This window comes from Moschus berezovskii, chromosome 1 (genome assembly GCF_049115385.1).
Source record: "Moschus berezovskii isolate FMDL1 chromosome 1, NW_MosBer_1.0, whole genome shotgun sequence".
Classification (NCBI taxonomy): domain Eukaryota; kingdom Metazoa; phylum Chordata; class Mammalia; order Artiodactyla; family Moschidae; genus Moschus; species Moschus berezovskii.
The window spans coordinates 52701478-52721887 of NC_142460.1; positions in this window are offsets into that span (position 1 = coordinate 52701478).

Sequence of the window (20410 nt, forward strand, 5' to 3'; positions counted from 1 at the left end):
TTTTATACAGGCCTTTTTACTATTCTTGTACATTCTCCAAACTCTTAATGAAGTCTTAAATGTTATTTCATTTATATCCACCTGGAATGCTTAAAATTTCAAATGAGAGAACAGCTGATGATGATTTAATAGCCAATTTACTTCTGATAAATTTCTACTTCTTCTTTAACTACTTAAATGCTCTTTTTAATAACGTCCTACTTCTTGCTACCATACAAGGTCTGATCTATCTTAACTTATTCCTGAAAATGACAGTCAGTCTGAGAAGGGAAATGCTATAAGTTAATAAGCAGAATTTAAAAAATGACCCTCAAGAGCAGCAGATGAATTGCTAATTAGAATTATCACTGTTTCCTCAGTAATACTATTCTAAGGTTTGAATTATGTCAGGACATTAAAAGTAGAAAGTTCATTAATATTTTTAATGCATATCTATTATTTATAAAGCCAGTATAAGCTGGGAACATAGACGTGAGTGTATTACCTGCTTCTCTCTGCCTGTCATCCTTATTTGTTATCCCTCTCTCCTGGGAGGAAGAATAGAATGGACATAGACTTCAAAGTCAAATAGGGCTAGGTTCAAGATCCAAGATAAGCACTTCCCAGCTGCATGACCTTGAAGAGGTGATTGAATCTTTCTGAACTCACTTTCTCATTTGTAAAAATCTAGGATAAATGCCCACAAGTTTATTACGCCAATTTCAAAGATTATTAATAATTAAATGATTATTAATGTGCAACTTTAAAGTTGAGTAATTTATTTTTCTGTATATGATAATGGTTTTCTACATGTGATATGCTTGTTATCCTCACAGTGTCTGCTTTATTATCTTCTTAATCTAAATCATAAGGGTTTTCATGTTGATATAATATTAGTGACCCACAGTTCAAGACCTGTAAGTTCATGGTAATGACAACTATGTGCTGAAATAGATCACTCCTTCTCACATGGTCCCTCCTGTATATGTCTTAGAGCAGAGTATTTGTTGATATGGGTGGGAGCTAGATGATTCTATTAACTGAATCACATCACTGATACATTCATTACTTTATCTTCCTTAGGAATCAGTTCAGTTCAGTTCAGTTCAGTCGCTCAGTCGTGTCCGACTCTTTGCGACCCCATGAATCACAGCACGCCAGGCCTCCCTGTCCATCACCAACTCCCGGAGTTCACTCAAACTCATGTCCACAGAGTCGGTGATGCCATCCAGCCATCTCATTCTCTGTCGTCCCCTTCTCCTCCCACCCCCAACCTTTCCTAGCATCAGAGTCTTTTCCAGTGAGTCAACTCGTCACATGAGGTGGCCAAAGTATTGCAGTTTCAGCTTTAGCATCAGTCCTTCCAATGAACACCCAGGAGTGATCTCAATCCTTAGGAATAGGATCCAAGTAATTGACAAACCACTGACTTTATATGAATACACACATGTTCTTAAAATAGAGGAATTTTTTAAAAAATTTATTTGTGGTACTACTTTCAAAATGAGAAAATTATAATAATAAAATTTAAGCTCCAATGATATCAAAGTTGTTAGCTTTCATACATTTACTAGTCACTAAAATATAATTTATACTCTTATGAAGCAAAATTAGCAAAAAGCTGAACAAATTTGACTGTATCAAATTGTAGAAATAGTCATCATCACAACAATCATGTCCTTGTCTTAGGAATTGTGTTCTGGTATATGGTGCAGTATGAATGATTTCAACAGAAAACAGCTGATAATATGAAAACATGTTTCTCCATGGTCAACATTCATTCTAAATATGTCAAAGACAGTAAAGGAGGATTTAAAAATAGATATAAGTGAAAATGATCCTAGGAAATACCATCTATCTCTAAAAGAAAGTTAAAATATTCCAAGCTCAACTATAGCTCACTTAATTAAAACACAGTTAACATTGTTATTGTGTAACTAATGACTTGAAAATGGCAATGTCATGAGCCATCAATTATGGATTAGTGTAAAAAACAATAGGTTCTGTAGGCTGGAATGCCGCAAAAAGCCTTAGGATTTTGTTTGTTTGTTTCATGTTGTTTCCTTTTATTTTAATCTATCTGAAGTTTATTTGTCAGATTTTAACATGGCATTAAAGTTGATTAAAATGACAAACATAATGTCACTAATGAATTGTTTTTCATTAAAAAATTATTTATATTGAATGTTAAATGGGATTAGGGTATTTTTTTAATCAAGTAGTAGTTTTTTTCCAAACCTAAGTCATTCATTTACCATTTATCTTATAAGTGAAGTGAAAGTCATTCAGTTTTGTCAGACTCTTTGCAACCCTATAGACTATACAGCATATGGAATTCTCTAGGAAAAAATACTGGAGTGGGTAGCCTTTCCTTTCTCCAGGGGATCTCCTCAACCCAGGGATCGAACCCAGGTCTTCAGCATTGCAGGCAGATTCATTACCAACTGAGTCACAAGGGAAACTATAAGTAAGTAGGCTGACTATAAGATTTGAAGTTTCAAATATCTACAAAAGTTACCTATATTGCTACTTGTTTTCCTCCTATATATGCAGTTAATGCTTATTTGATTTTTTCTATTCTTTGGGGAATTTGCATTTATGGTTTCTGAAATGGCAGTTGATTTCACCTAGTTATGGTGAAGTGTCATGAGGCTCAACAAGGTTTCAGAAAATGCCTTTCTTTTCCAAAACCTGTTTTTTATAATCCTGAATTGATGTGTGTTTTCAAATTTTGCATCAGCTGAATTGCCAGTCCCTTTTGCTAAAGTATTTCCTTCAAACTCTCTTCCCTGCACAACACCTTTTAATTTAGAATTTTTGATGATTTTGCCTTACATAAGGCATATTCTCTTATTTCAATATGTTGTAAGTTCTTTAAGCATTGTGACTTTAAACCATCCAGTAGTTAATTCTCTCAATATTTTGTAAATCAAATCCCTTATGATTATAAAATGAAAGTGACAAATAAATTCAAGGGATTAGATATGATAGATAGAGTGCCTGAAGAATTAGATTCCTGACATTGCACAGGAGGCAGGGATCAAGATCATCTCCAGGAAAAACAAATGAAAAAAGACAAAATGGTTGTCTGATGAGGCCTTACAAATAGCTGAGAAAAGAAGAGAAGCTAAAGGCAAAGGATAAAAAAAAAGATATACCCATTTGAATGCAGAGTTCCAAAGAAAAGCAAGGAGAGAGAAGAAAGACTACCTCAGGGAACAATGCAAAGAAATAGAGGAAAACAATAGAATGGGAAAGACTAGATATCTCTTCAAGAAAATTAGAGATACCAAGGGAATATTTCATGCAAAGATGGGTACAGTAGGGACAGAAATAGTATGGGTTTGGCCACCTCATGTGATAAGCTGACTCACTGGAAAAGAGTCTGATGCTGGGAAGGATTGGGGGCAGGAGGAGAAGGGGACGACAGAGAATGAGATGGCTGGATGGCATCACTGACTTGATGGACATGAGTTTGAGTGAACTCCGGGATTTGGTGATGGACAGGGAGGCCTGGTGTGCTGTGATTCATGGGGTCGCAAAGAATCGGACATGACTGATCAACTGAACTGAACTGAACTGAACAGAAGTAGAAGATGCAAAGAAGAGTTGGTAAGAATACAGAGAACTATACAAAAAAGATCTTCATGACCCAGATAACCACAATGGTGTGATCACTCACCTAGAGCCAGACATCCTGGAATGTGAAGTCAAGTGGGCCTTAGAAAGCATCACTATGAACAAAGCTAGTGGAGGTGATGGAATTCCAGTTGAGCTATTTCAAGTCCTAAAAGATGATGCTGTGAAAGTGCTGCACTCAATATACCAGGAAATTTGGAAAACTGGGCAGTGGCCACAGGACTGGGAAAGGTCAGTTTTCATTCCCATCCCTAAGAAAGGCAGTGCCAAGGAATGTTCAAACTACCAGACAGTTACGCTCATCTCACATGCTAGCAAAGTAATGCTCAAAATTCTCCAAGCCACGCTTCAACAATACATGAACTGTGAACTTCCAGATGTTCAAGCTGGATTTAGAAAAGTCAGAGGAAACAGAGATCAAGTTGCCAACATCCGTTAGATCATCAAAAAAGCAAGAGAGTTCCAGAAAAACATCTACTTCTGCTTTATTGACTATGCCAAGACATTGACTGTGTGGATCAAAATAAACTGTGGAAATTCTTCAAGAGATGCAATACCAGACCACCTGACCTGCCTCTTGATCAATCTGTATGCAGGTCAAGAAACAACAGTTAGAACTGGACATGGACAACATACTGCTCCCAAATAGGGAAAGGGGAATATCAAAGCTGTGTATTGTTACATTGCTTATTTAACTTACACGCAAAGTACATCATGTGAAATGTCAGACTGGATGATGCACAAGCTGAAATCAAGATTGCTGGGAGAACTATCAATAAGCTCAAATATGCAGATGACACCACCCTTATGGAAGATAGTGAGGAAGAACTAAAGAGCCTCTTGATGAAAGTGAAAGAGAAGAGTGAAAAAGTTGGCTTAAAACTCAACATTCAGAAAATTAAGATCATGGCATCTGGTCCCATCACTTCATGGCACATAGATGGGGAAACTGTAGAAACAGTGATAGACTTTATTTCTTTGGGCTCCAAAATCACCACAGATAGTAACTGCCAAGAAATTAAAAGATGCTTGCTCCTTGGAAGAAAAGCTATGACCCTAAACAGCATATTAAAAAGCAGAGACATTACTTTACCAACAAAGGTCCGTCTAGTCAAAGCTATGGATTTTCCAGTAGTCGTGTATGGATGTGAGAGTTTGACTATAAAGAAAGCTGAGCACTGAAAAACTGATGCTTTTGAACTGTGGTGCTGGAGAAGACTCTTGAGAGTCCCTTGGACTACAAAGAGATTCAACCAGTCCATCGTAAAGGAAATCAGTCCTGAATGTTCATTGGAAGGACTGATGCTGAAGCTGAAGCACCAATAATTTGACCACCTGATGGGAAGCATTGACTCACTGGAAAAGATCGTGATGCTGCAAAAGATTGAAGGGGAATCAGAGGATGAGATGGTTGGATGGCACACCAACTCAATGGACATGAGTTTGCGCAAGCTCCAGGAGTTGGTGATGAACAGTGATGAACAGTGAAGCCTGGCATGCTGTAGTCCATGGGGTCACAAAGATTCAGACACGACTGAGTGACTGAACTGACTGATGTAAGTTATATAATCAACACACACTCATTGGAGTTTATAATATTAATTTTAAAGTTCATGTATTAAAATCATAGTATATTTCTGATTTTTTAAATAAATGGTTATGTTCTTATACCTATACTTTTTTATATTTTATTTTTATTGGAGTATTGTTACATTGCTTTATTTGTTTCAAATGTAAAGCAAAATGATTCAGCTATACAGTTTTATGTATATTTATGTATACACATATTCATTCCTTTTTCGTTTCTTCTTTATAAGAAAAAAGATATGTGTTATCCAAGAATAGTGAATGGAGTTCCCTGTGCTATATAGTAGGTCCTTGTTGTTTATCTATTTTATATATAGTCGTGTATGTGTTTAAACTTTTGGTTGTTTTAAATCTGAAACTTATTAGACTCTCTGAGAGTAATATATTTTCATCTGGAGCAGAGTGGTTTCCCTCTATAATAATGTTTCATGTTTTATTTTTTGGAGGTCACTGTCATTTTTTTGAAGGGTTAAATTAATTTAATTGTTTACTTGGACTTCATGTATTTATGCTGAGAGGTTCCCTAGGGCTGGCACATAGCTATGTAAGATAGATGGGCCTGCATCTCTGGAAATCTCAACTGGGCACAGTCACTTAACAAATCTTCAGTGTAATAAAAGGCAATTCTAGTGAAACATACTGTGAAGCAAATTCCAAAGGTGATCTTCCAGGAAGAAGCTTAACCCCCTTGGAAAAGTCATCACCTAGAATCCAGAGATATTTCAAGATGCAAACAATTCACTTGAGACAAGGGGGCCCTGTTGTTCTGCCTTGATTATGTCGTCAGGCTTCATTTTCAGTAAATGAGAAAACAGAAGGAAGGGGTTATTTTCATGAGCCCTGTCTTCAAGGCAATACAGGCAGAGGGAAAAAATACTAGGTGGTATCCATTCGTAATTCAATCCTGGTCATCAGTAACTTTAAACCACTTACTATCATTTTGATGTGTGTATAAGGTATACATTTTGTCATATGCTGCCTGTTTTCCCATACTCGCTAGTAGTGAATCTGAAAATTTAAAAGAGAACTTATTTACCGTCTTTGGAAAAAGAAGTGAAGGAGTTAGTGAAGAAGAATTTGAAATACAGAGAAAGAAGCAATCAAATATCATGCTAGTCTTTAGGGAAACACAACATCGAAAGTGGGTGGGTGGTGACAACCAAGAGGTGGGAGGAGAGACATCTGAATGAGATTAAGAAATAGGAATACATTGGAGGCTCAAAATGTGGGTTTTAGCACACAAAGAATATGATCATGAGATAATAATAATGAGATAATAATAATAATAACTCAAACAGTCCCATGCATGACCTAAGCAATGCAAAGGACAAGAGAGAAATCAGTAAGTGATTTAGAGGTAATTTGTGCTATTTAGTCTTCAATACTATTCATCAGTAATTTTACCTGTCTTTGGGGAGCTCTTGCATTTCCTTATCTGACTAAATCACCCATTATATCCTTAAGTCTCCTACCCACCCATACTTTTCATATTGCTGACATACCAATAATTTAAAACTCATAATTAAAATTATTTAGCATAATCTAATATAGTGTTTTATTTTCGGGGGCTCCAAAATTACTGCAGATGGTGACTGCAGCCATGAAATTAAAAGATGCTTACTCCTTGGAAGGAAAGTTATGACAAACCTAGATAGCATATTAAAAAACAGAGACATTACTTTGTCAACAAAGGTTCATCTAGTCAAGGCTCTGGTTTTTGCAGTGGTCACATATGGTTGGTGAGAGTTGGACTGTGAAGAAAGCTGAGCGCTGAAGAATTGATGCTTTTGAACTGTGGTGTTGGAGAAGACTCTTGAGAGTCCCTTGGACTGCAAGGAGATCCAACCAGTCCATTCTAAAGGAGATCAGTCATGGGTGTTCATTGGAAGGACTGATGCTGAAGCTGAAACTCCAATACTTTGGCCACCTCATGCAAAGATTTGACTCCTTGGAAAAGACCTTGATGCTGGGAGGGATTGGGGGCGGGAGGAGACGGGGACGACAGAGAATGAGATGGCTGGATGGCATAATCGACTCCAGGGACATGAGTTTGAGTGAACTCTGGGAGTTGGTGACGGACAGGGAGGCCTGGCGTGCTACGATTCAAGGGGTCGCAAAGAGTCGGACACGACTGAGTGACTGAACTGAACTGAACTGAATGTAGTGTTATCTTTCCTCTTTCAAAAGTATCAACATAATCATTATCTGCAATTTATCTTTATTTTCTCATCTCATTCACAGATGAGTTGCTTCTTCTCTTCATCAAGACCAAATACTTATGCATTTTTACTTGATCTCATCTCTTGTCAACAAGTAAAGGACTTTATTCCGTAATAAATTGATGGACTTTATTCCATCAATATCTTCTCAATTTCATTTCTCTTTGACCTCTTAACTCTTGCAGTCATTTTTCTCATCCTTTGTATAAAATGTTTTCTGTCTCTCCTTTCCATGTTCCTCTTCAAATAAAAAGCCTTTTGTTAACTATATACTCTTAAGTATATTTTCCATCTCTAATCTCTCAGAGTTAATTAACTCACCAACACACTGCAATTCGTTTTAGTCTTCACCACTCCAACTAAACATCTAAAGTGGAATTCAGCGATGACTCAGTATTGCTAAATACAGAAGGAACATTCATTTGATTTACTGGACCTCTCCATTGTATACTGTTTGCCAGGCATGACTTGCCAGAGCTCTCTATTCTCTGGAACTCTGTTGTACTGTTTACATGTTCTTCATGCAAGGGATCCTATTTTGCCTATCAGTCTCATATATTAGGGTTGCCCACAGTACTGTTGTAAATTAATTATTATTGTTTTTCTCTGGACTGTGACATCTTTTTTTCAAGTTTTATGCATGAGCTATGAACGGCTCTGATCGTTCCCAAATCTGCATCTTCAATCCAGGTCTGTTTCCTGACTTTATATTCATTCTTACACTTAATTCTGGACATATCCACTTGGAGGTCCCACAGCTTTCTGAAACACATCAATTTCCGTTTTTCTTTCTTTTTTTTTTCCAATTCTTGTCTAATCCCATTTGATATTACCACCTAGTCACTCAAGAAAAAATAACTTGATGTCATGTTAAAGCTCCAGCTTCATCATTTGGCTAACTTGTTCAGTTTTTTCCAGATTTAACTATTTATGAGAGCTACCATCTTAAAAAGTTACCATTAAACCTCAGATTTAGCTAAGTATTCTCCTCTATTATCTCATGGATATCTAACATTTCATTTACAGCAATAAAACAACACAATATTTTTATGTGATTACCAACCAATGATGATATTTTTTTCTTTCAGGACGAAAAGTTATTCTTTATTCATTATCTCAGCACTTACCAGTGGCTGATACATCTCATAATCAACAAATGTTTATTGAATTTATCTGAATTTAGTCCATCATTTTTAACTAAGATTCTCATGGCTTTTTCATCCTTAATAGGAAAAAACCACAAAAAGCCAAACAGCTTCTGGGCAAATTAACTGACATTCTATTGTTGGACCTTTTTTATTGCTTTTTCAGTAGCTTCAAAGCGATATCACTACTCAAATGAAGTGATGAAATAGTGCGTTTATCTGCCCTTACAGTTTAAAAAAGCAAAGCAAGGAGATGTCTTGAATAGTTTATCAATCATTGTTTTTTGACTCAGGATATTTCCTCACTTCAATGGATCGTCATAAAATTTATCTTTTTTAAAAATTTTATTTATTTTAATTGGAGGCTAATTATGCTTTTACATTATTATTTTATTGGTATAGAGCCTCCCTCATGGCTCAGACAGGAAAGAATCTTCCTATAATACAGGAGACCCAGGCTCAATCCCTCGGGCAGGAAGATCCCTGGAGAAGGAAATGGCTACCCACTCCAGTATTCTTGCCTAGGAAATTCAATGAACAAAGGAGCCTCGTGGGCTAGATTTCATGGGATTGAAAAAGAGACACAATTGAGTGACTAACACTAATATAAGTAGTAATGAATATCATTTAACTTGTGTTAAAGACTTAAAGTTCTCCAAAATCTTAAAAGTCCTGTCTCTCTCTCCTTCTTTTTCTCTCTGTGTGTGTGCATATGAATGGTGAGGTATTCTGCCCTTCTGAGCTTAGTTTTATTTATTTCAGTTAATTCTTTCTGACACTCTTGGGTTTTGCCCCATGAGTGTTCAAAAGTCACATAATGTCATCCAATGTCATCCAAAGTCATAGGTGATTCAGATCTTAGATGGTTTCAAAGCAAAAATTGCACAGCACAAAATTAATTAAACAAGGAAAATTTTACTCAAAGCTTTTGCAATAGTGGAAAAAGGCCACATCCACATCTAAATTCAACTATAACGGCACAACTGGTAGAAGGTTTTTAAAGGTGAGCTAGGATAAGGCAGCAGCAGCAGGATAAGGTAGTATTTGGAGTGTGTTTTGGAAGAAGTTGGCCAATGGGATGTATGGAGAACAGTGTTATTTCCTTAGTTTGTAAACATTTCTCTCTGATTAGGCCATCTGTATTTACTAACTGGTATGAGTTAGGCTTCTAGCCTACAACAGAGAATAAGGATATGGGTGCTATTTTTCTAAATGACCAGATTTCAGAGGATGGATCCCAGGACCTTGAAAAACTATTTCTGGGTAGCAAAACAGACAAGATCTACATGTATCTCAAAGGAGCAGAGAAAGAGCTAAAGGAAATTTCTAAAAATATATATGGTAGGGGGATGTCAGATATAAAGTCTAGTCAACCTGAGGGAAACATTAAACCATCTTGGTTAATGGGCATTTGAAAAATATTAAAATTCTATAGACTTATGTTAAGTATAGAAATATGCCTGTAGTTCCTTTTTGATATGAAATCTGCCTCAGAGAAACAGTACTGAAGACATCAGTTAGGGGGAAAGGAGTATGATGAACCAATTTACATTAATGAAGAAATGGCATCTAGCATTTCATGTGAGTTTGCATATTTAAAAAAAGTTCATATATGTGACACTGTAATAGATGTGACAAAGTTAAAAAAAAAAAAAGAGACAAAAAAAGAATCTCAAAGAAAAAGTAAGATGTACATGATCTTAGATGCTTGGGAACTTATAAGTCACTTATAAGTATTTTATCCACTCCCTTCCAATGTTCCATAACTTAAATAAAATAAGTGAAAGAAACACAGTATTGGGTTTATAAGGAAAACTATAGAGTTTTAAGGAGAAGGCAATGGCAAGCCACTCCAGTACTCTTGCCTAGAAAATCCCATGGATGGAGGAGCCTGGTAGGCTGCAGTCCACGGGGTCACCACAAGTCAGACATGACTGAGCGACTTCACTTTCACTTTTCACTTTCACACATCGGAGAAGGAAGTGGCAACCCACTCCAGTGTTCTTGCCTGGAGAATCCCAGGGACAGGGGAGCCTGGTGGGCTGACGTCTATGGGGTCGCACAGAGTCGGACACGTCTAAAGGGAGAGATACCTTAGCCAAAATATAATGATTAGTTTAGGGGCTAATATTTTTATCTTTCCTTAAACCTCTTTTTTATTTATGATATATTCAGTTTCAGTTCAGTCACTCAGTCATGTCGAATTCTTTGTGACCCCATGGACTGCAGCATGCCAGGCCTCCCTGTCTATCAACAACTACATCATACTTAGGCAGGAATATTTAAAAAAATCTTTAAAAACTTTTCAGAGACTGAAAATATGGTAAATTGACACTTGCAATTTATTCTGTATGATTTCATCTGTTTATGTACATTATAAATTTCATTAGTTTGATATTAATGCTTTTGTAAAATTATTATATAATAATACTTACATAGAGAAAACATTAATTTTATTTTATCTGAAATGGGAAGATAATTAGTGAATTTTTTCAGTTTTTGAAGCTGATTTATTTCATAATGATTTGATGCATTATGAAAAGAAAGAAGATTATAGTCATAACTGAAAAATATAATTCCATGTATCATACATGCATCTTGAATAAAAATCATAGCATGAACACACTTAGTATATACTTATTTAGTTATAAATGTAATAAATAAAAATGAACTCTGAATAAAAAATGTTGCATTGCCCTAAATTTAAAATGTTTATTCTTAAATCCAAAATTAACCCATGGTTAAAACATCATTTTCTTATTTTAAAAAAGAATTATACACTATTTTCAGTATCTATCTTTTTTATTCCCTAGATCATTGCAGGAAAAGTAATTAATTCCAAAGTAATAACAATTATACATTATTATAAGCTATCATTTAAGCATAAATAAGAATAGTGTGGATTACGTTTTCAGTAGCATTCAATACTGTATTAGGATAGCTCCACTGTTGAAAAGAATCCCAAGAATTTATTTATAGGCAGTTTTTCTCCTTAGCATTTTAATAGATATGATTAGTATAAATTATAATTCAATTTTTCATCCAAAATATTTATTTTCTTCTTACTATGTTTAAGACTTTATTTTAGGAGCTAGAAATAGAGTAGTAAATTAAGCAGTGGCAAATCTCACATTCCTAGTGGGTAGAGTCTGGGGGAAAAAAAATAACAGTGTATTTTAAGATTGTAACTGCAATGGGATAAAAATCAGAAATTAGGTGGTTTAGGAATTGAAATTAAAAAAAATTTAACATAAGAAAACATTTTCTGTTACAAAGTTGTTTGTTTATTAAAAAAAATACTGCCTTTAAAAATCTTAGCTTAGGTATTTTATGTTATAAAATATACTGTTTTCATTCCCATTGAATTATCTATTTTTGTATTAACCATATATGTTATACATAGTTAAAATTAAGAAAATTAATAAGATTGTAGTAATCTTAAATTTATAACCTGTCAAATATGATGTGACATTGTAACATATTATTACAGGTTTGCATTATTTCTAAGACAAATTAAGAACACAAAAAATAAGTAGATACTATTACATTTTTTTTATTATATATATTGCTTTGTCTTTTTGGTTCATTGTTATTTTGGATGGGGGATTTTATTTCTGTCAATTATTCTGTTAATTTGTTCTTCTAGTGTAGAGGCAAAGCACCTGGATCAAGAGTATAAAAACTAATTTCATTATGCAAATAGCTATATAATATGTGCATGCATTGCATACTATTTGGATACTAAGTATCTGTCAAGAATATTATGATTTCATTATGCAATAAATAAAAAGATTTAGAGAACATTATTTTTAAGGACATTTTTAGTGGAGCTATGATGAATTCTAAATGATATGAATTGTTAACCTTTATTTTAAAATGTAATTATCAGCATTCAGCATATGCAATCCACTTTCTAAGCATAATTAGAGAGAAAACCAGCCTTTATTCTTTAATGTATGGAAAATACATACTAAAATATATTTACATTTATTAAGACTTCTTTGAATAAAAGTATGCTACAATGGAACAGCCATACTAGGAGATTTTTGAAAAATAGAAACCGCAGGTATGGTCCTAATTCTGTTTGGAGTAGAAATCTAATCCATGTTTGGGTAAAAACAGCCTTAAGTTGATATGGAGTTCTTGGAAACTGTGCTCTTATATATGGCCCATAGGACAAATCTCAACTCTGACTGAAGAATGACATCATATGATTGGCTCCACATTATATGATATTGACTCAGAAGTCCATATCAGGGAACTAGCTAGGAAAGAAGGAGCTTGTAACTGACTTGTTTTAAAAAGTCCTGAATTCCATATTTACTCAATAATTTATAATTCTTGCTGGAAATTTTGAATCATAATTCTTCCTTTAAAAATTCCTTAGGTTTGACATTGCTATAATGTGGCTTTTATTTTCTTCTGCAAATTGATCCTTTTAATTAATTTTTTTCTGAATTTTCATTTAAGTCAAGTATCAGCCTGGACTACCTATATCTTTAAGGATTGATTTAGGTCATACATTTCTCTAGGGACATCTGTATTTATGAAATATGTTTGTTTTTAAAAATTCATTCACAACATATATATTTATGATAATAACCCATGATTCTTATCACTCTTTCCAAAAAATGTGATCAAATATTGATCCTATGTATGTTTTCACTGCCCAATATGGTATCCACTAGCTGCCTGTGACTATTTGTTTATATTTATTTATTTTTTAAATTAATTACATTAAAATTTTATTCCTCAATCATACTGGCCCAATTTTGGATCTTCAAGAACTACAGGTGGCTAGAGATGACAGTGGTACAGTAAAGATACAGAACATTTCCATTTTTGCAGGAAGTTATATTGAACAGGGCTAATTCATATTTTTCTTCCCGATTAATAATGGAACTGAATTTTAAATTTAAAAATCTGTGTAAGTTCTCACAGCCCAGGGAATAGCAAAGCAAAAAACTAGACTCAAGATCTATTGACACCAAATAGGATGCTTTTTGAAAGTTCAGTGTCCCAAGAACATGGGAAATTTATAATGCCATATTTTCAATTTTATAATCTTCTCATCATTGACCCTACAACATGAGACAAACTTTGCAGTCAGGTTCATTTATAAAAATAATATAATTATTAGGACATTCAGAAATTATATTTAATTCTTTTTAAAAATATATGAATGTATATAGATTTTGCAGTGTGACCTAATTATTTTATGGTTTTCCTTAAAATATCTCATATTTTAAAATCTCCAAGAAACTTAGTTATGAGAAATAGCTGTTGTTGTTCAGTTGCTCAGTCATGTCCTACTCTTTGTGACCCCATAGGCTGCAGCACGCCAGGCTTCCCTCTCCTTCACTGTCCCACAGTTTGCTCAGACTCATCATGTCATTGAGTTGATGATGCCATCCAACCATCTTATCTTCTGTCTTCCCCTTCTCCTCCTGACTTCAGTCTTTCTCAGTATCAGGGTCATTTCTAATGAGTCAGCTCTTTGCATCAGGTAGCCAAAGTATTTGAGCTTCAGTTTCATTATCAGTACTTCCAATGAATCTTTAGGATTGATTGGTTTGATCTCCTTGCTGTCCAAGGGACTCTAAAGACTCTTCTACAACACCACAGTTAGAACGTGTCAGTTCTTTGGTGCTCAGACTTCTTTATGGTCCAGCTCTCACAGCCATACTTGACTACTGGAAAGATCATAGCCTTGACTATATGGACCTTTGTCAGCTAAGTGATGTCTATGCTTTTTAATACATTGTCTAGGTTTGTCATAGCTTTTCATCTAAGGAAGAAGCATCTTTCAATTTCATAGCTGCAGTCACAGTCCACAGTGAGATTGTAGAGTGTATAATTTGGCTAAGTTTAATTTGTATCTTAAAGACCTTAAGTTACTCTGATAAAGCTCATGACTACTCAGCAGGTGAACATTGTTATTAAGATAGATAGCTTATTGGCCATAAATATATGCCAGTTAATTCCTCTTCCAACCCTCTTGTGAGTTAATTTTGGGATTAGGCGGCCAAAAGATCTGATTACCTATAAACTAGGTAAAAAATTGTGTTAAGCCTAATCTAGTCCTTCTTCAAGAAAGGTACAGTAGAAATAACTTCTATTGCTATAAGAAATAAAAGCAGAATTTTAAAGAAGATTATCATGTAATGTCTATTTACTTATTTATTTACAATGGGACAGAAATTATTAATACCCATAATTCATTTCCTATGTCATTCCTTCCCCACAATTATGATTTTTCAGAGTATCTATGTCAGATACCACAGTTTAAAAGTAAACTCACCCACTAGCAGATATTGTCTCCTTAATTTTCATGTGATTCCAACTCTAATCATCCTCTCCTTTTTGAGGTTTGTGTTCATTTTCTTGCTGATACACCAAAATATACATATCCTCAAGTGATATGTATTGCAATAGTGACACTTGGACCTGCCTTGGGGCCATTATATCAGGTCAATGTTTGGGTCAAGGAAGAGTAAGTTAGGGTAACTCAATAGAGCATCTTGGAAATAGTCTTTAACCTTATTTTTCCTGGAAAAGGTGGTCCCCTTCAGTATAGCCAAAGTAAAAAAATAAGCCATGGATCTTGCTTACACAATAACCTTGAAATTCTATTTTGTATTTTCATTCAGTGTTAATTGTTTGCACCCTCTAAACTTTATAACTGCTGTTTTTAATTTTATTTAACTTCTCCTTTTTGTGTCCTGTATTTAGGCAATTACTTATTTAAGAAAAGGTTACCGTATCACTTTAATTTCTCCTTCTTTTCCTATAATTTACTCTATGCCAAAAATATTCTGAGACCTTTGTGTCATATTAGAGAAATAGTTTTATGCATATTGAATCCACACTTGAAAACAATCTGAACACAAAGGTGAAAGAATGTACAAACGTATAGTTAAACCCATTGTATACACATACAAAAACAAGTCTGACTTATTTTATGACACCTTTGTTCTAATTGTGCTTTCAGGCTTCTCTTTGTCACAATATTGGCATATTATTCCCCTAGAACTGTGCTTATTGCCATGATCAAGATTATTTGTTGAATACAAACCAGGTGGGCATTTGTAAAATTTTAATACTTATATTTTCCTGATGCGTCAACATTCCCAGAAATAGAATGAGCATCTTACCCTAGTGGCCAAGGACTCCAGGGTGATAAGGTTAGTACCTGCCACAGGTTCCCCTTCTTGTTCTCTCATAGTGAACTACTGACATTCAAACACTCCAGTGAAATGCTTTCATTTTGCTTATGTATTCTACCCCAGTCCCTGAAAGGATACTTGGAACTCCTCCCATCTGTTCCCCTGCATAGCATGCCATATCTCCTTCTTTTAGAATCTGTGAATTTAAAAAATCCTTTAATTTCATATGTGTCAAGTGTAATTTATGTGTCTGTTTCAGTGATCTTTAAAGATCATGGAAGAGGGATTTAATCTCCCCATTTACAATACAGCACTACTACAAAATTAATTTTAATATATATTACCACCTAAGATGTATTTAAAACAGTTTATCTTAAACTGCCAAGTAGCATTGTTTTCTCTGAACTTTTATTGTAGTCTTATCATTGTTAAAGATATAATCTTAATGTCACAAAGATATATTTCCTAAATCCAGGAAAATTTGCAAATATAGAAGCAAAAAAATCTCCAATGTATATTTTTAGTGAAATATCCAATGTTTCTATAAGGTCAGTTCCTAAGTAATGTGTAAATTTATTCAATCTAATATTGATGAAGTTGGATACATCATAGTGATTAATTATACAGTACTTTTACAAAGTTTTCAAGATAAAGAGATTGTGTCCCTCTGTAAAATAATTGGTCATATGGAGTAAGTGAATGGAAATAATTTACTTTAGTCCTAATATTAAGTTCAGTTCAGTTGCTCAGTTGTGTCTGACGCATTGTAACCCAATGGACTGCAGCAGGTCAGTCCTCCCTTTCCATCCCAACTCCCGGAGTTTACCCAAACTCATGCCCATTGAGTTGGTGATGCCATCCAACCATGTCATCCTCTGTTGTCCCCTTCCTCTCCTGCCCCTAATCTTTCCCAGCATCAGGGTCTTCTCAAATGAGTCAGCTGTTTGCATCAGGTGGCAGAGTATTGGAGTTTCAGCTTCAACATCAACACTTCCAAAGAAAACTCAGGACTGATTTCTTTTAGGATGGACTGGTTGGATCTCCTTCCAGTCCAAGGGATTCTCAAGAGTCTTCTCCAACACCACAGTCCAAAAGCATCTGTTCTTTGGCACTCAGCCTTCTTTATAGTCCAACTCTCACATCCATACATGACTACTGGAAAAACCATAGCTTTGACTAGACAGACCTTTGTTGGCAAAGTAATGTCTCTGCTTTTTAATATGCTGTCCAGGTTAGTCATAGCTTTTCTTCCAAGGAGCAAACGTCTTTTAATTTAATGGCTGCAGTCACCATCTGCAGGTCCTAATATTACAAGGTATTTAAGATTATGGACTCTTGAAATCCATTCTTTTCATAAGTAGACTTTATCATTTCTTTTATTCACCTTTAATTGCCAATAGAAAGTTCTCACTCAAGTTATATGAACTTTTATATGTAGGATAATTTACATACTTGATATAAAATTTAATTATAAGGTTCATAGGTCATGATAAGTAGTATTTAATTTAGATATATGGAAATTAATTTTCAGTTCAGTTCAGTCACTCAGTTGTGTCCGACTCTCTGTGACCCCATGGACTGGAGCATGCCAGGCCTCCTTGTTCATTACCAACTCCTGGAGCTTGCTCAAAATCATGTCCATCTAGTTGGTGAAGCCATCTGACCATTTCATCTCTAGTTGTCCCCTCCTCAATCTTTCCCAGCATCATGGTCTTTTCCAAAGAGTCAGTTCTTTGCATCAGGTGGCCAAAGTACTGGAGCTTCAGCTTCAGCATCAGTCCTTCCAATGAATATTCAGAACTGATTTCCTTTAAGATTGACTGGTTTGGTCTCCTTGCAGTCCAAGGGACTCCTTGCAGAAATAAATTTTACACCATTAAAATTTCATCAGGAGGTAATGACTAAAGTCAATGAAGATTTTAAGAGAAGTTGAAAATTCCCTTGGCTCTTAGAAATTATTATGTTTTAAGGAAGCAAGACAATGGCAACCCATTCCAGTGCTCTTGCCTGGAAAATCCCATGGACGGAGGAGCCTGGTAGGCTGCAGTCCATGGGGTCGCTACGAGTCAGACAAAAATGAATGACTTCACTTTCACTTTCATGCATTGGAGAAGGAAATGGCAACCCACTCCAGTGTTCTTGCTTAGAGAATCCCAGGGATGGGGGAGCCTGGTGGGCTGCCATCTATGCGGTCACACAGAGTCAGACACGACTAAAGCGACTAAGCAGCAGCAGAAGGAAGCAAGATAGATTTGTAGAGATGGAGGAAATGTGAGAACATGTAAATATCTCTGTTTCTCTTATACTGAAACAGAACATGTTTATTTTTCAATCAAAATATTTGGTCACTCAGTTCAGTTCAGTTGCTCAGTCATGTCCGACTCTTTGCGACCCCATGAATCACAACATGCCAGGCCTCCCTGTCCATCACCAACTCCGGGAGTTCACTCAAACTCATGTCCATCGAGTCGGTGATGCCATCCAGCCATCTCATTCTCTGTCGTCCCCGTCTCCTCCCACCCCCAATCCCTCCTAGCATTAGACTCTTTTCCAGTGAGTCAACTCATCGCATAAGGTGGCCAAAGTATTGCAGTTTCAGCTTTAGCATCAGTCCTTCCAATGAACACCCAGGATCGATACATTCTCATAATTCACTGACTTATATCAAACCAATTAAAAGATAATAAATATCATTAATTTATGTGGTACTTCCCAGTTTTAAAATATCTTTCAAAGGATATTTGTAATATCTCTGTGAAATGTTTTCACACATATTTTACAGGTAAATAAATTAATTTACTACTAGAGTGCAGATTCTATAATAGTCACTTTAAATACTTAGCCACTAATATTCTCAATATTTCAGAGAATATAAGTAGCTTACTTAACTAATCATGCCTGTCTGCTTTATATCATTATGACCCTTTGAAAATGATAATATTCTTTTTAAATGATATAATGAAAAATTTCCTATTAGTCTATTATTTGACAGATAGTGTCCTGAATTGATGTATTGTGACTGAGGGAACTATCCACAGATCCTTCCTTCTTCTGAATTGTATTCAATAACTGGGATATTCATATTAACAATGGGACTGCCTTAAAAATCCTGACCAGTAGAAACACAATAATAAACAGTTTAGAATTACAATACAAATCCTTTAGGATAAAGTTTGAAGATGTATGAAGTGAAGTGAAGTGAAGTGAAAGTTGCTCAGTCATGTCCGACTCTTTGTGACCCCAAGGACTATACAGTCCATGGAATCCTTCAGACTGGAATACTAGAGTGGGTAGCCTTTTCCTTCTCCAGGGGATCTTCCCAACCCAGGGGTCGAAGGCAGGTCTCCCACATTGCAGGCAGATTCTTTACCAGCTGAGCCACAAGGGAAGATGATATACCTTAGTATGAATAATATTTCATCCTATAAGTTATCTTCATGTTAAAGAAAAAGTTTAGAGCATATTATTTAAGAATGCAACAACTAATTTTAAAAGAAAATAAGTCAACTAGTTTTCAATATGCGTTTGAATAAATAATTCCCACAAAATTGTGATTTTACATTTAAATAGGCTACTGCATTCTGAATCTGCTCTTTTTTTTAAACACAAATGCATAGTATATAAAAATACATTCCAGTTACATCACCTTTTTGATATATTGCATTATTTGATTTGTGAGGTTCAGTTTGCATTGTAGCAACATTAACATGTTATTTTGTAATAGACCATCTTTTATATTTAAAAGTTTGTGCAAATAAGATACTTCTCACAATTAAGTACCAACTAAGAAAAAATATAAATATCTTTTCCTGCAAAACCCAGTGGTAGATTATACTGGGGTATCATAACATGAAAGTATAAATAATTAATCTAATCTACCCAGCATGTCTTTGGAATTGTTTTGATTCTATTTTCCTGAGGGTATGACACATCATTAAGATACCAATTAAATAGTGAAGTAGATTTCTTTCAATCTAAGTGCTGAAAGAAATGAACAACTGGGAATCCTTAATTTCTCAAACTGAACAAATGTATTTATTTTTAAATTTAGCAGTTATAAAAAACACTTTATTATATGAGAATTCTTATATCATCACACTCTCACTGTATCATTTCACACTCTGCCATTTGTACTGTTGTCAAAAATAATATTTTTCCAGATCCACATTGGTTTAGAAGAATGCATTTAGTGGATAAAATAAAGCACAAATATGTACTTAGTTTTATTATCAAATACAACAGCATCTTTTAACTGAATATTCAGGTGTTTTTTGTAGTTTAATAATGTAAAACACATTTTGATTTAGAAGTTTCTGGAGTTTGAATAATTTTACAAATAATTGTTTTCTATCCTGGAGATTTATTATAAACCTTGATATGTAGATGATACCAGAATATAAATACTAATTAATGTAACTTCCTGAGTTTCCAGTGTTTTTACCAAAGAACTTTGAGATGATTTAGTTTTGTAGATTTAAACTTCCATGATTTAAATGAAAAATGGTCATTAGTGATAGAAGTAATTTTACAGAATTATTTGAAGCATTTATATTAAAACATAATTTTAGTATTGGAAGGTACTTGTTATGGTTTTAGAATATCAAGAAAATTTGAATCTCAATTGCATAATTGCCAAAATATGTTTATGAACATAAACATATATTTCTAAACACAT